This window comes from Vicugna pacos, unplaced genomic scaffold (assembly GCF_048564905.1).
Source record: "Vicugna pacos unplaced genomic scaffold, VicPac4 SAC-SAT, whole genome shotgun sequence".
NCBI classification, from domain to species: domain Eukaryota; kingdom Metazoa; phylum Chordata; class Mammalia; order Artiodactyla; family Camelidae; genus Vicugna; species Vicugna pacos.
Genome location: NW_027328721.1, coordinates 19,311,421 through 19,321,444, shown reverse-complemented (window position 1 = coordinate 19,321,444; position 10,024 = coordinate 19,311,421). Strand labels below are relative to the sequence as shown.

Sequence of the window (10,024 nt, the reverse complement as noted above, 5' to 3'; positions counted from 1 at the left end):
TTGTTTTTTCTGGACGAGGCCAAAGAACTCCTCGGGTGGAGGTGCGTGTCCGAAGGGTCTGACAGGATGGGAGGATGCGGGGCGAGTCAGTCCATGTGCCCAGAAAGAGAGAGAACCTGTCATAGCTGAGACTCAGGCCTTTTTTGGACCTAGGCCCAGAGAGCAGTTCGGCTCCGAGCATTCACGGAGAAGTTCGTCGCCACCTCAGTCGTGTCCCCCACCCCCGCCCTCCCCCACGCCTCGGCCCCCAGTGAAGGAGGAATCATGAAGTGGCCGCACTTAGGCTAAGCCAATTTTGGGCTTTATGCTTACTGCTTGCTTTTAGAACGATCAGCAAACTCGACTGACCAGACACCGCTCCCAGCCCCAGGCCCACTGTTCAAAGCAGCTAAAGTTGTCGATTCTAACTGTTTGATTGGACCTTCCTCTGATCGTTCAAATTGACAATCATGTTTGACGTCTGAGTCTTTCCCCAGGAAGGGAGTCACGGGAGGATAAGCTCAGGAGAACGACCAGCCCCCTCCCACCCCCCCACCCCGAGTTCCTCCGTGGCGCTGGTGCCGCCGGGTGAGTCTGACCAGAGAAAGAAGGTCACGGGCTGATGACCTACTAGACCACCAGGAGGTCCCATGTTACCAGACACTCATCCAGATTTAGGAGGAAGTTTTATCAGAGACCCTTGTTGATCATGAGCACCTTTTATGCTCCCGCCTGTTGTGATTCCCTTTCATGCTCCAACCTGTTCGTCCACAGAAGCATGAAACCCCAACCCCAAGACGGGTTCACAGTTTGGAAGGCACTACTAGCCTGCTGTGAGTCCCCTTTGCCCAGCAAAGCAATCAAGCTGCCTCTTTTCTTCTAAACTCTAAGACCCTGTCTCTGGGTTATTTGGCTCGTCAGGGACGGGGTTGGGGGGGGCGATCTTTCGGCAACACCCGCACAAGTTTCCCTGAGTGGCAGGAACCAGCGTGGCCCTCAGGCCTCAGCCCCGCAGGCAGGCAGGCAGGCAGGCAGGCAGGCAGGCAGGCAGAGCTGGAGCGACCGTTGGTCCCGCCCCCGCCCGCGCACCCCCCCCCCCCGCCCCCCCGCCGCTGCTTCCGCCGCCGCCGCCGCCGCCGCCGCCACTGCCGCCGCCGCCCAGGCCTCCTCCACCGATCGGTCCCAAATCGGGTCCTAAATCGACTGGACTGTCTCCTGGAAGCGGGGGCGGGGACGTCAGGAGGATCCATTCGGCAGGGCCTCGTTCAATCGCTTCATTCAAATGCAGAAAGCTCTGTGCTCAGGTCAGAGCCTTTGACTTGGCCTCCGGCTCCTCTCCGTTGAACGGCTTTTGTTTTTTGGTTTCAATTTCCCCACCCTTAGGCCACCCCGTCCCAACTGCACGGAGGGAGGCGGGAGGGAGGGGGAGAATCTCGCCTGGTCTCAGGCCAAAGGAGTCCCCTCCTTTTCCTAACCTGGGTAAACCCCACTAAACCGTTTGAGAATCATGGAAGGGCATGGAAGCAGACCTCTGACTTGATAGATTCCTCTGGGATGGGAGACTTTAAAAAAAAAAAAAATTCTTTTTCCCCTGCTTCCAGGGAGGCAGAAAGGAGGGACAGAGTGTTCCTCTTGCCTCGGGCAGTTCTTTCTTTGTTTGTTTCTTTCTTTTGTTAAATCATGCTTTTTTTTTTTTTTCCTTCCTTTTTTTTCCTTCCAGTTTTATTGAGACAGAGTTGACATACAGCAGTGTATACTTTGGGGGGCGGGCGGGGAGAGGAATTCGATTTTATGCATTTATTTTTGACCGGAGGTACTGGGGATTTAACCCAAGACCTTGTGCTTGCTTGCTAAGCACACACTCTACCACTGACCTATACCCTCCCCCTTGGCCACTTGTGAAGTCCCTTTCATTCAGCATAATCCATCGGGCACATTTTGGGGCAGCCTACTCTGGACCCCAACATTTCCCTATTCTGTAACTTCCCTGGAAGTTTTACACATTAAAAGCTGGGCTGTTGACTGTGCGTGTGCGTGTGCGTGTGCGTCCGTGCGTGCGTGCGTGCGGTCTGGGGGCAGGAGGGAGGGAATGGTTTCCTAGGGGGCCTGCGTTTCATGGACCCAGTTTCTTAGTTCTGAGAACAGGTCTGTTCAAGGAAACTGTTGCCGTTGTAGTATCTCGTCTCAGGAGGCGGTGGTGTCGATGGGCTTCTGAAGCTAGGCCTAGGGAGCAAGCAGTCAGGTATCGCCTAAGAGGCACTTGTGTGGACAACCAAAGTACAGCACAAAGGTGAATCGTCGGAGCAGATGAGAAACCAGATTCAGGGCCGGGAGTAGGGGGTCAGTCTGGTAGGAGATTTCCACACATCGGGGTCATCGAAACGGCTCGAGCAGTTTGAAATGCCTCTGATGATGTCCTGGGGTGTTCGGCTCAACTCTCTGAGCGGCTCCCCCGAAAACAGGCCCGAGGATGGTTTCCACAGGAGCTGTTGTGGCCATTTCTCTGACGTTTACCTCCCGTTGTCCAGCTTCAGTCTGCAAGGCTTCAGGAGACGGAGCGTTTTCGTACTCAATGATGCCAAGGCAAAAGGGTGAGAGAAAATGGGAAACATTCGTGGAGAGGGTCCTAGGCAGATAGTGGAGGCAACTAGAAGACCTTCAGTCTCCGGGCTGGCTTTCAGGTTGAGACAAAAACCCTAAGGAAAGCACTTGCTGCCACAGGACATAGACTAACATGGGAACCATCCAGAGAAGATCAGCACGGCCCCTGAACGTGGACGACACACGCCCATGCGTGAAGCGTTCCATAGTTTTAGTGAAGTCAGTCACCCAGGGAAAGACAGATATCCTATGCCATCACTTCTAGGTGGGATCTGAAAGTAAGTCAAGACACCCATCCATACATAAATAACTCCATTTTAAAAAGACTCCAAGGAACCTATTTACAAAACAGAAACAGACTGGACTCGCAGACATGGAAAAGAAACCGATGGTTAACACAGGGGACAGGGTAGGGTGGAGGAACGGGGTAAGGCGGAGGGATAAATCAGGAGTTTGGGATTAGCAGATATAAACCACCCTATACAAACTAGGTACACAAGTAGGTCCTACTGTCTAGCACAGGGAACTATGTTCAATAGCTTGTAATAACCTATCCTGAAAAAGTATACGTGTGTGTGTGTGTGTGTGTGTGTGTGTGTGTGTGTGTGTGTGTGTGTGTGAATAAGTGAATCACTATGCCGTACGTCATAAATGAACACAACATTGTAAGTCAACTATACTTCCATTGACAGAGAGTTCCTACAATAAGCAGGCAGACAGACCGACAGACCGTCAGACAGACAGACAGGCAGGCAGACAGACAGACACACACACACACACACACACACACACTGTCTGTCTGTCTGTCTGTCTGTCTGTCTCTCTCTCTCTCTCTCTCTCTCTCTCTCTTTCTCTGTCTGTCTGTCTATCTGTCTGTCTCTCTTCTAAGGGTGGAGAAGAGTTTGCTGAGCTATTTCGGGGGCCCTCTCATCCTAGTTCCTATCTCCAAGTTGGTTCAAAGTCCAAAAGGCCGTCAAGCACTTAGTCAGATAGGTCCCTCGAAGAATACCTCCCACATCACGATGACAGACTTCTTAGGCCAGCCGAGAAGGTCCTTCAGTTCTGTGCCCATCTTGGCTCTAAGTTGATGTCAGTCCTCCAGGATCCAAGAAAGCCACGTTGGAAAACAAGTGGTGATTTTGATGGGACAGAAGATCAGTCATTTGGGGGGCGAAGGGTGGGGTAGGGAGAGATACCAGCCTGTCTGTCTGTCTGTTTTCATCCAGTGTGGGAGCCTTCCCAAAGAGATAACTCGAGAAGAGAGAAACGGGGAGTTGACAAAGAACACGTGCGGTGGCGTGCCCTCCCCCCACCCCAGGAGAAGGCCAAGCCAGAAGTCCCTCCGGATGGCGGGCTCTGGACTCCGGCTTCCAGGGGAAGCGATATTTTTTCCTCCCCATTTCAGGCCCGGAAGAAGAGGGAGAGGCAGAGTGTCCTTCTCGGGCATCCGTTGTTTCTGAAGCACGCTTGTTGCCGAAAGATCGGCCCCCGTCCCCGATGAGCCCAAGAATCCAGAGACAAGGTCTTGGAGCTTAGAAGAAAAGAGGTCATTTTATCGCTCTGCCGGGCAAAGGGGATTCACAGCAGGCTAGCGTCTTCAAAACTGTGTACCCACCTTGGGGATGGAGTGGGTGGGGTGGTTCTAGAGCCATAGCTCAAACAATCAAGCATCGATCACCATCCACAGAATCGTTTTCTCATCAGAAGACTCAGCATGGTGTCACGATGCCTCCCAGGTGACCCATTCTATAGAGGCTGGCGGTTAGATCTCATTATCTCATAAGCACTCAAGGTGTGGCCTTCTTGGTCACTCAGGCTATTTTGTCAGGTCAGTAGTCCCGTGACCGACCTTCTCCTCGGAGAAGGACTCAGAGACCCAGCACGATGATGACTTGCAATGACTGAAATACAGTAGAAACAGTAAGATCGATAGCTTCCAGTTTCAACAACGGGCCTGGAACCGTGAGCAGCAACCGGTCAGTCAGAAGAGTCGACCGTTTTAAGGGCGAGCATAAGAAACCGAATGACACCCCCCCCCAAGCAAATGAATGAATGAATGAATGACCTAATGATCCTCCCCTCCTCTCCCCCCCCCCCCCGCCCAAAAACGAAGCAATCCGTTAGCCTAATTCCGGCCATTTTATTCATCCTCCTTCACCCTGAAGCCCCAGTCAGCCACGTGCCACAGTGGTCTGTTTTCCGGTTTCCTCCACCACCCCAACCCCCACCAACGACCACCCCGCCAACATCCCCCCATGCCCAACCACCGCCCCAAGCGCGGGACTGGACGGGGGTGCTGGGGGCTGAGGGGGCGGCGATGGCGGCTTGAGGTGAGGGTGGGGAGTGTTCCGCCCAGATCGTATAGGAAGCTCAAACACAGCTGCAGTACGAGACGAGATGGTAGATTTCTGTGAGTCCTCCCTCCTCTTAAAATCCTTCCTAAGGAGGAGACAGACAGAAAGAGAAACATCACCCTCACTCCCAACGCCTCCTGTGCCCTCGTTGCACCCCAAAACAACAACAAGAAAAACAAAAACAAACACAACCACAAATAACTCGCTATCCCTGGGGAAGAAGGTTTCGATGGCATGGGGATATCATTCTAAACTTCATTCCCTCTTCATCACATTTCATGGAAACCGATTGCAATCTATGAGGCCCTGTGAAGGTAGGGGTTGGGGGGTAGGGAGGAGGGAGGGAAGGGAAGGGGGGAGAGAGAGAGAGAGAGAGAGAGAGAGAGAGAGAGAGAGAGAGAGCGCAGAGGAGAGGAGGGATAAAAGGGGAGAGGACAGGAAAGGAGAGGAGGGAAAAGAGGGGAGGGAAGGGGAAGCGAGAGGAGGCGAGGGGAGAGGAGAGGAGTGGAGGAGAGGGGAGAAGAGAGGAGCGGAGGGGTGAGGGGGGAAGGGAGGGGAGAACAGGGAAGAGGAGAGGAGGGGAGAGGAGAGGAAAGAGAGACAAGGGAGACAGACAGAAAGGCACACACACACACACACACACACACACACACACACACAGAATAGCGAAATGGAGAGAGAGACAGAGAGAGACAGACAGACAGACAGACACGGATCTAGGTCCGGGAGACTACACATGGGTATTCTTCTGAGTGATTTTATGTGTTTTCTCAATCGCCACCTATGGAGATAAAAGTCGCTCCCATAAGATGAAGGGAGTCCTTCTGCCACCGCCCCCCGGCCCCGCCCTCCAGCACCGCTTGTGTTTGTCAGGGATTCCAAGCCAAAGCACGTGGAGGAGTGGGAGAGCTTCCTGGCGGCCCAAGGGGGAGGAAAGTCCGGCAGCATGAGAGAGGTAGTTGGCACGGGGAAGCTGGAGGCAGGCTGACGAGAAGATGGGTGAGGGGGCAGGGAGGAGGGTTTCCCAAGTTGGAGAGCCAAGACGAGGGAGGGGAGCCGTCGGTGGTCGCGTTCTGACCCCGACCCCGACCCAGACTGGAGCGGATCCCTGAAAGGAGGCGGTTCGGGCTCTCCTGCCGAGAACGCCCCTCTCTTCCTCTTTGTGCAGAAACACCTTCCGCGGACCGAGAAAGTCTATCCCGAGACCCTCGTCGGAAGAGTCCTTTCCAGACCCATCACGATCCTCCTGGGCCAAGGGGTCCAGGGGATGGGGCGGGGCCTCCATTCGATCCGTCTTCCGTCCGTCCATCCATCCGCAAGATCTTGAATATCCATGTAGGATTCCGGATGGTAGCAGTTTTCCAGGATCCTCCAGATCCTTGTAAGACCTCTCCTGGCAGATTCGACCCCTAGGTCGTACCGCGCAGCACAGGGCACTAGATTCAGTCCCTCGGGACGAGGGTTCCTGAAAAAGACCAGGAAAAAGAAGAACACAATCACTATGGTGTGCACCAGCCAGAAACCAGCACAACCTCGTCACTCTAACAGACTTGCCAAAGGCGGGGTGGGGAGAGAAAGTCATAGGATGGCTACCATCCCTCCCACCCCCACCCCACACGCCAAGCCCCCCAGCCCATCGTCATCCCTGCTCCCCCTCCTCCTCCCCCTCCCCTCCATCGACGCCCGCCTCCCGCTTGTACCCCACTCCTCCGAACCCAGCACCACCCACCTCGGCCTGGACGTGCTCGGCTCGGCTCGGCTCGGCTCGGCCCGGCCCGGCCCGGCCCGGCCCGGCCGTCCGGCCGACTTCTTCGCAGTGTCTAAAATAGCGCCCGGCCGACAGGCAGGTGGCACACGGCACCCGGCAGGGGAGCGAGCGGGACGGTTCGGGATCTCTGGGCGGCGGGGACACGCGGCCGGACAACCAGGAGCACGGACGGCCTGGCGTGCGTTTCTCCGCTCGGGGGGCCTCGACCAGGGACTGTGGTACGGGGAACGGGGACACACACACACACACACACACACACACACACACACACACACACACACACACCCACCCCTTCACCCCCACCCCCACCCCCACCTCCACCTCTGACAGCTTTCATTTGTTTTCGGCCGACCGTCCCTCGATGAGGTACAAGTGCCGGGGCTGGGGCTGGGGCTGGGGCTGGGGGGGTGGAGTTCCTCCCTCCACAACGACCCCACACGGGCTCTGTTCCAGTCACCCGAGTCCTCTTCCAAGTGAGACCACAGGCCTCCATCACCCGGCGTGAGCACTCGGGGGAAAAAGTCACCATCCTCATCGCTCCGCTCCACCTCTACACGTGAAGAACAGTTCCCAGCCCACGCCACTCAACCCCACCCCACGCCCCGATGCCACCCACCGCAGTGGAGAGAAACGAGACGAATCCACAGACGTCCATCCATCCGATGAAGAAACGGACGGCCCCATTCCAAGGAAGCATAGATATCTAGTCAGGAGATTCATCGAGTACTATGGAGGCGGTGGGAAAGGGGGGGGGGGTGTTGCGGTGGGGAGGGCCTAGAGATCCAGCAGTACAGCCCGTGCTTAGCATGCAAAAAATAAAGGCCCAGGGTTCAATCCCCAGCACCTACTCTTCAAAAATAACCCGCGGAGAAGCAAGACGGCGGAGTAGAAGGACACTGGTAGCTCACCCTCTCCCACAAATACACCAAAACTCACATCGACGGACCCACTTGGCCAATCAGAGCACCTGCGGAACTCCGACAGAACACCGCCCTCTTCGAAAGACAAAGACGCCCAAAATCTGGTAGGAGAAAAGGAGAAAAGAAAGAGTAAAAAGCAAAACAGTGCGGGAGGGACCGGTCCCGCGGGGAGGGAGCGGCAGAGGAGGAATAGGGCTCGTTCGCCAAAACTGCCCCTCTCCAACGGAGAGGCCGACGGGACGGAGGGGGCGCCCCCGAGCCTCAGATCTACCCAGAGCACCCCTTGACCGACCGACCCAAGTGAAACGGGCACAGAGGGTCCCCGCGACACCCAGCCCGAGTCGCAGGCCGGCAGCCAGGGGCCGGGACAGGCCGCACGAGCCGGGCGGAGGACCGGGGCGGCGGCCGGGAGGGGATACAGAGCAGAACAACCCGCCCCCCCCATACATGACGGGAAAAGAAAGGCAAAGCAACACGGCCGGTGTGCCCTGGGGGGAGGGGCGCCGTAGCCTCCGTCTCCTCAGATCCGCGGCGCCATCACCGGCGCTTCTCGCGAGAAGAGAGGCGGGACGCAGCCACAGCCGCCATAGCCTCTGGCGTGCAGCATGCGGGCGGGGGCGGGGCCGAGACTCGAATCCGCACCCGGGGGCTCCGCAGCCTTCTAGGCAGGACTGAGATTCGTTTACAGCCCGAGGCAGATAGGATATTTCTGCCCCGGTACCTCAGAGAACTCGCGCCACCATGACTAAGAAGGAGCCGAGTTTTGGGACGCAGCTAGGGGCGGGGCGGTTCCACGGTCTTCCCCGAGCCCACCTACGGAGAGGAGCGCCGCCGACCCGAGTCGGAGCACACAGCCGCACGGAGCAGCGGAACGACCGGGGCCGGGAGAGGGCGGGCGGCCAGCCAGCCACCCTCCTTCCCGGGAGGAACGCAGCATCCGACCGCGGTGCCGGGAACACGTCCCCCCCCCCCCCTTTTTTTTTTTCCTTTTCCTTTCTCTTTTTTAATCTCTCTTCTATCGGTTTTACCTTCTGTTACCTTTTTAACCTTGACTTTTGAACAGTCGTCTACGTTGACGGTTTTAATCCCTTTTAAATGTTTCCTTGAAAATCTTTTTATTATTATTATTTTTAAACATCCACCCCCTTTCCTTTTTCTCTTCTCTTGGTTTAGATCTCCTGTTATTGATTATTTACAGGTTTCAGATATCGTTTCTCGATCTTTTTTCTCCTTTTTATTAAGGTTATTAAAAGACGTCTCAACTCGATCGCTCTTCTGCTTCCACTTACTCTTCTATTATTGATTACACAGTGTCTTCAAACCTTTTCTTTCTCCCTCCTTTTCAAATCCTGTGTTTTATCTCTTGTTAAAGTCTGTTTTATTTCCGATTACCTTTTAAAAATTTACTTTTGAAACAATTGTGTTTTATTTTCTGATCTTTTCTATTTTTTAAAGGCTTTTAGAAGACGTCTCACCTCGATCGCTCTTCTGCTTCCACTTGCTCTTCTATTATTGCTTGTACACTCTTTTCAAACCTTTTTTTCCTCCATTCTTTTAAAATCCGGCTCCCCCACCCCCCTCCCCCTCCCACCGTCTCTGTCTCTGTCTCTCTCTCTCCCCCTATCCCCCTCTCCGTCTCCCTCTATCTCCCTCTCCCTCTCCCTCCCTCCCTCCCTCTCTCTCTCTCTCTCTCTCTCTCTCTCTCTCTCTCTCTCTCTCTCTCTCTCTCTCTCTCTCTCCCCTCTCCCTCTCCCTCTCCCTCTCCCCCCCTTTTAAAGTTTTATTCCTGTATAGGCTTTAGATAAATACCTAAACTCCTTTAAGGACCACAATAGATAACTGATACTCCTTAAGCCACAGTGCCAGAGAGATAGGAGCAGCATGAGGAAGCAGAGGAACCACTCCCAATGAAAAGAGCCAGAGAAATTCCCTGAAAGCACGATCCACAAAATAGACACGGATGGCCTGCTAGATCAAGATTTCAAAAAAGGAGAGATCCAAGTACCGAAGGAACTCCAAGTGATAGTGTTTAGATGTATACTGTACGTCAAAAACGAAATCGAAGCTCTAAAGAAGAGTCAAGGAGAACTGGTCAGCTCACTGGCTGACATGAGAAGTGGTCTAAAGGCTGTCCAAAGGAGGCTAGATCACACCGAGGAGCGAATAAGTGGCCCAGAAGACAGGACAACAGAAAGAACCCAATCAGAACAGCTGAGAGAAAAACAAATAAAGAACAACGAAAACAATCTCAGGGACCTACGGGACCATCGAAAGCGTGCCCATCTACGCACAATAGGGGTTCCAGAAGGGGAAGGGAGAAGCAAGGGGGTCGAAAAGGTATTTGAAGAAAGCATGACTGAAAATTTCCCAGCTCTAAAGAAGGAATCCGATATCCAAGTCCA

The 10,024-nt window shown here is 54.6% G+C and overlaps 1 non-coding gene across 1 annotated transcript; it reads left to right on the top strand.

Moving 5' to 3' along the window:
* The first annotated feature begins 2,684 nt into the window (after positions 1 to 2,684).
* On the top strand, positions 2,685 to 2,793 carry LOC140692279 (U6 spliceosomal RNA). The gene has a single exon (XR_012067849.1). It is a non-coding gene; the product is annotated as a U6 spliceosomal RNA (small nuclear RNA).
* Positions 2,794 to 10,024: the final 7,231 nt, after the last annotated feature.